The following is a 6,146-nucleotide window of genomic DNA, read 5'->3' on the forward strand; positions in this document are numbered from 1 at the left end:
TACTCCTCACATTATATCTATCATTTGGCTTTCTCTCGCCTATGGTTGTCTTCATCCATGTGAGCCTTTAAAACTTTTTTGTCTTCCTTCCCGGTCATTATTCTATTTGCCATCCTAAGTGCCAACATATCTTGCTCACGCTCATCCATTGCATGAGTGCTCAAAATCAAAAGGGAGAGAATCATTTTGACTTGTGCCTGACTAGTGGTCTCGGGATGAGTCAAAATAAGATTCCGAAGGAGACTAAGTGTAAATTTTTAGTAGATTGAGTTCTCAATTAAAACAATATTTTATAATCTCAACCCATCTCCCACTTCTTGCACGCAAACACCATTTGGAGACATTCGAGTCACGGACAACGAGAGCTCTTGCACCTTTATGTTCTTACTTTGCTAAATTCAGTACTAGATATAGACTCTTGCTTGTTATTGTCTTGACTTGAATTGCATATCTCACTTGATTTACTTTAAAGTTCTTATATGTGTGTTAGCATTTCACCACATAAATTATTGTGTTATCATGTATCTACTCGAGGACGAGCAGAAATTAAGCTTGCAGATGTTCATACGTCCCAAACGTACCTATCATTTCTGCTTGTTCCATGATCTTTTGTGTGACATTGTTATATGTTTTGCTACACTTTTATATCATTTTACACATATTTGGACTAACATACTAACTCAGTGGACCCAGTGCCAGTTTCTGTCTGCTGATGTCTATTTTGCAGGGGATTTTACCCAATTTTCCGAAGCTCGAAAAATTCCAGAAAAAATATATAAAAAAGCAGCGAAACAGAAGGTTCCGGATCACGGAAGATGGGCCAGATGGGGGCCAGGGGCTGCCCAGGCGACCTGCTGGCGCGGCCAGACCCTACGCCTCGCGAGGAAGCCGCCTGGGTGGGCTCCACCTCCTCTGGTGCCCTCCTTTGGCCTATATTTAGAGTCCTGAGAGGAAACCCTTAAGAACTTCTAGAATGGCGAATTTCTCCATCGTTCCGCCGTTGTAGCGCTTCCAAGATCGGGAGCGTTAGGAGACCTCTTCCCGGCACCCTGCCGGAGGGAGGATTGACCTCTGGGAGCTTCTCCACCGTCATGGATGCTTCCTGGACGTGCCGTGAGTAGTCCTCCTTGCACCATGAGTCCATGACCAGTAGCTATATGATGTCTTGTCTCCAAGGTATGCAAAGTTATTTGTTGTGTGTGCAGGTCTACGTCTTCAGCTAGCACCAGGGTGGAAGACACCTACTTGCTGAACCTAAGAGTCCTCCTGGTTCGATAAACCTTACAGTCCCCGTGTAAGGGAAAACCTGCTGCTGACTACATCTCGACCTTCCACTTGGGGTAACCAACGAGGTGCGAGAAGTATATTTATCATCTCGTCATCAATGGCCAACCGATTGCTCCCAATCGGACCAAGGACGCATTTGTACATCAGTGCGGAGTTGTTGTTAGGGACAGCGTCCCGATCACAATCCACGAATGGAATAAGAAGAAGGACCCCGAAGATTCTTATGTCCATGATAGACTGAAAGATGATCTTTGGACCTCACTGATGTCAAATTTCGGCCTACAACTAGAGGAGGATCTGAATAAAAAAGTTATAGAACGAAAGGTCAAGGCGTTTGCTCTAAAGAAGATGGAAGAACTATTAAATAATTGGAGGAAACATTTGAACAAAAAGTGTGTCCAGAAAGACGAGACTCCAGAGTTCATCGGTCTATATGAGAATATCAAAGATCACTGGCCCGCATTTTTGGCTTACAAGAAATCAAACAAGGGTAAGCAAAGGTCAGAGACAAACAAGAGAAATGTTGTGGGACCAAGCTGAGAAAGACGTGCTTGATAAAGGGGTCTGATGACCCACAAGTATAGGGGATCAATCGTAGTCCTTTCGATAAGTAAGAGTGTGTACCCAACGAGGAGCAGAAGGCTCTGATAAGCGGGTTTCAGCAAGGTAATAACTGCAAGCACTGAAAGTAGCGGCAACAAGTGATTGTGTAGCGAGGTGAAACGTAGCGAGCAAAAAGTAACAAGTAACAAGTAGTAGCAACGGTGCAGCAAGTGGCCCAATCCCTTTTGTAGCAAGGGACAAGCCTGAACAAAGTATTATAGGAGGAAAAACGTTACAGAGGACACACGGGAATTTCTGTCATGCTAGTTTCATCATGCTCATATGATTCGCGTTCGTTACTTTGATGGTTTGATATGTGGGTGGACCGACGCTTGGGTACTTCCCTTACCTGGACAAGCATCCCACTTATGATTAACCTCTCTCGCAAGCATCCGCAACTACAAAATAAGAATTAAGACAAAGTCTAACCATAGCATTAAACTAGTGGATCCAAATCAGCCCCTCACGAAGCAACGCATAGACTGGGGTTTAAGCTTTTGTCACTCCAGCAACCCATCATCTACTTACTACTCCCCAATGCCTTCCTCTAGGACCAAATATGGTGAAGTGTTATGTAGTCGGCGTTCACATAAGACCACTAGAGGAAAAACAACATACAACATATCAAAATACCGAACGAATATCAAATTCACATGACTATTATTAACATGACTTATCCCATGTCCTCAGGAACAAAAGTAACTACCCACAAGACATAATCATAATCATGACCAGAGGTGTAATGAATAGCATCAAGGATCTGAACATAAACTCTTCCACCAAGTAATCCAACTAGCATCAATTACAAAGAGTAATCAACACTACTAGCAACCTTACAAGTACCAATCGGAGTTGCGAGACGAAGATTGGCTACAAGAGATGAACTAGGGATTGCAGAGGAGATGGTTCTGATGAAGATGTTGATGAAGATGCCTCCCCTCCTACGAGAGGAGTGTTGGTGATGACGATGGGGACGATTCCCCCCTCCAGGAGGGAAGTTTCCCCGGCAGGATCGTCCTGCCGGAGCTCTAGATTGGATTTGCTCAAGTTCCGCCTCGTGGCGGCGGCGAAACCACGAAAAGGCTCTCGATTGATTTTTTTTCCAGACCAGGACGCTTCATATAGAAAAAGAGGGGGGCAAGTGGCCCGTCAGGCAGCCCACAAGCCTGCCTTGCGCCACCAGGGGGGTGGTGGCGGTGGGCAAGCTTGTGGAGCCCTGGTGGCCCCCCTCCAGTAGTTCTTTCGCCCAGTATTTTTTATATATTCCCAAAAAATTCCACGTAAATTTTCACGACATTTTGAGATGTGAGAATAGTGGACTAGGATTTGCTCCTTTTCCAGTCCAGAATTCCAGTTGCCTGAATTCTCCCTCTTCAAATAAACCTTGCAAAATAAGAGAGAAAAGGCATAAATATGGTACCACAAGTAATATAACAGCCCAAAAAGCAATAAATATCAACATGAAAGCATGATGCAAAATGTACGTATCAACTCCCCCAAGCTTAGACCTCGCTTGTCCTCAAGCAAAAACCAAGTTCCATAAACATGTCCACATGTTTGGGGACGAAGGTGTCGATAAAACATAATACAGACATGAGGGCATCATGATTACACATAGGACAACAATATATCATAAAGATTCTTATGGGAAAGTAACAATTCCTTCACAAAGCAAAGCGTGAAGCAAAAACCTTACCGAGAAGTAACCAACAATAATCCATAGTCATTGAAGCAATTGCAATTTATCACAACATCGGAAAGAGTCAAATAAGAGCTTGTAAGGCAAACCCACATACTCAATCATCTCTTTTGTTTTCCACAATTATTAGAACTCACGTGGTACTCATGGTGTCAAAGTTTCAGCTGGATACAGAGGAAGATAGGGGCTTTATAGTTTTGCCTCCCAACGGTTTACCTCAAGGGTAAAGTCAACAACAATAAAGCATAAGTACTCAACTCCAAGTTGATATATGAATATAGATCTTTCCCAAACATGTGACGGTAGCCAAGACAAAGGCAAAAATAGGGAATTGGTGATGATCACCATGACTCTTACAAGGGAAAAAAGTAAAGGTACAAGATAGGCCCTTCGCAGAGGGAAGCAGAGGTTGTCATGCGCTTTTGAGGTTTGAATGCGTGTCCTCTTAGTGCGGAGGAACGTCACTTTATATTGCCTCGTGTGATAAAGAACTTTATTATGCAGTCTGTCGCTTTTATGTCTTCCTCATCACAGGTTCATACAAAGCTTAATTTCCACACACTAATAGATCATACATAGTAGAGAGCAATTTTTATTGCTTGCACCGATGACAACTTACTTGAAGGATCTTATTCAATCCATAGGTAGGTATGGTGGACTCTCATGGCAAAACTGGGTTGGAGGTTTATGGATGCACAAGTAGTATCTCTACTTGGTGCCAGAGTTTTGGCTAATATGAGGTGGAAGCAGTCGTCACATGCTAAGGGATCTCTAATCATATAACATTGTTTGGAACCAAGCAAACACAATTCATTATGTTGTCTTCCTTGTCCAACATCTACTTCTAGGCATGTAATAGTTTGGTGAGTGCTCACAATTGTAAAAAGTGTCTAAGATGATATATTTATATGTGAACCTCTATTTCCTTATTACTTCTTATTAATTGCAACAATGACTGAGGTCTATGTTGATTTATTCTCAACAAGTTTCAATCATCATACGTGTCATAAGTGAAGTTATCACTTTCCATAAGATCGTCTCATGATCTTTCATGCTACCGTTCTTTTCATACTATTGATCATGGCACAAAGCAAAGCCCTTGACTAAGAAACTCTTTATTATATAGCTCATAAGATCGAATACATCGGGGGAGAGACAAAAGCAAAAGACTCAAACTAAAAACTAAAGACTTATTCCTCTAAGAGAAGAAATAAAAACTGAAAAGGAAAGAACTAAAACAAAGGTAAAAGCAAAAGATATAAAGGTGACACGATACCAGGGCAACTCCCCCAAGCTTGGCAGAAGCCAAGGGGATTGCCCATACCAATGCTTAGTTGTCTTCCTTAGGTGGTGATGGTGGTGTTGTTGTCGGAGTAGTCTGATCCTCCGTCTTCCAAGGCATAGGTGCTCCATCATGGCAGGACGAACGAGTCGCCGGAATCCTCAAATCTGCAGCCAACCTTATTGATTTAAATCTGTACTCATACTCACAGTTTTGATTCTATAGGTCATAGACCTGGCCGTGAAGTTGGTCAACCCTATCGTAGAGCCTGCAGAGGTGTTTCCCAATATCAATGGCATCCATCTTGTGATTGCTAGTGAACTCCGTGATCATCGTGTGGTTGGCGTTGAGTCCACGCTCCACCCTCCGTTGGCACTTGAAGACTTGTTGCTCCATTGCTTAGAGCCTCGTCTCCATGCTTCCGGTCTTCTTAGGCCCCTCAACATCACGGATGTGCAACATCCCCTCACTCATCTTGATAGATTGAGGGTGTTTCAGCACTTTCGCGAGGTAGGGATTGATGACCTTCTCGAAGATCTTGTCCTTAGGAGCGTTTGGGGAAGTCATGATGATCTAGATCTGTCACAGAAATAGGCTCGAAACGAAAACAGAGGAAAACTACGCAATACGGAGATCAAAACCTTCGGGCAACTATATATTTATTTTTTCTGGGCCAGAAGGAGTCCTCCGCAAGATAACGGAGTCCGGGAGGCACACGAGGTGCCCACAAGCTTGCCCTCCGCCACCAGGGGGTAGGGGGCGGTGGCAGGGCTTGTGGATGCCTCGTTCGCTCTCCGGACTGCTTTTTATTTTTGTAATTTTCCAAAAATGCCAAAACGGAAGAAATTTCCTATTGGAAAAGTATCGGAGTCCAGTTTCTTACTGAAACAGATTCATCTTCGTTTTCAAGGTCTGAAACAGGCTGATAAACATCCCTTTGTTGGGGAACGTCGCATGGGAAACAAAAATTTTCCTACGCGCACGAAGACCTATCATGGTGATGTCCATCTACGAGAGGGGATGAGTGATCTACGTACCCTTGTAGATCGTACAGCAGAAGCGTTAGAGAACGCGGTTGATGTAGTGGAACGTCCTCACGTCCCTCGATCCGCCCCGCGAACAATCCCGTGATCAGTCCCACGATCTAGTACCGAACGGACGGCACCTCCGCGTTCAGCACACGTACAGCTCGACGATGATCTCGGCCTTCTTGATCCAGCAAGAGAGACGGAGAGGTAGAAGAGTTCTCCGGCAGCGTGACGGCGCTCCGGAGGT

This window comes from Hordeum vulgare, chromosome 7H, assembly GCF_904849725.1.
Source record: "Hordeum vulgare subsp. vulgare chromosome 7H, MorexV3_pseudomolecules_assembly, whole genome shotgun sequence".
Lineage (NCBI taxonomy): Eukaryota > Viridiplantae > Streptophyta > Magnoliopsida > Poales > Poaceae > Hordeum > Hordeum vulgare.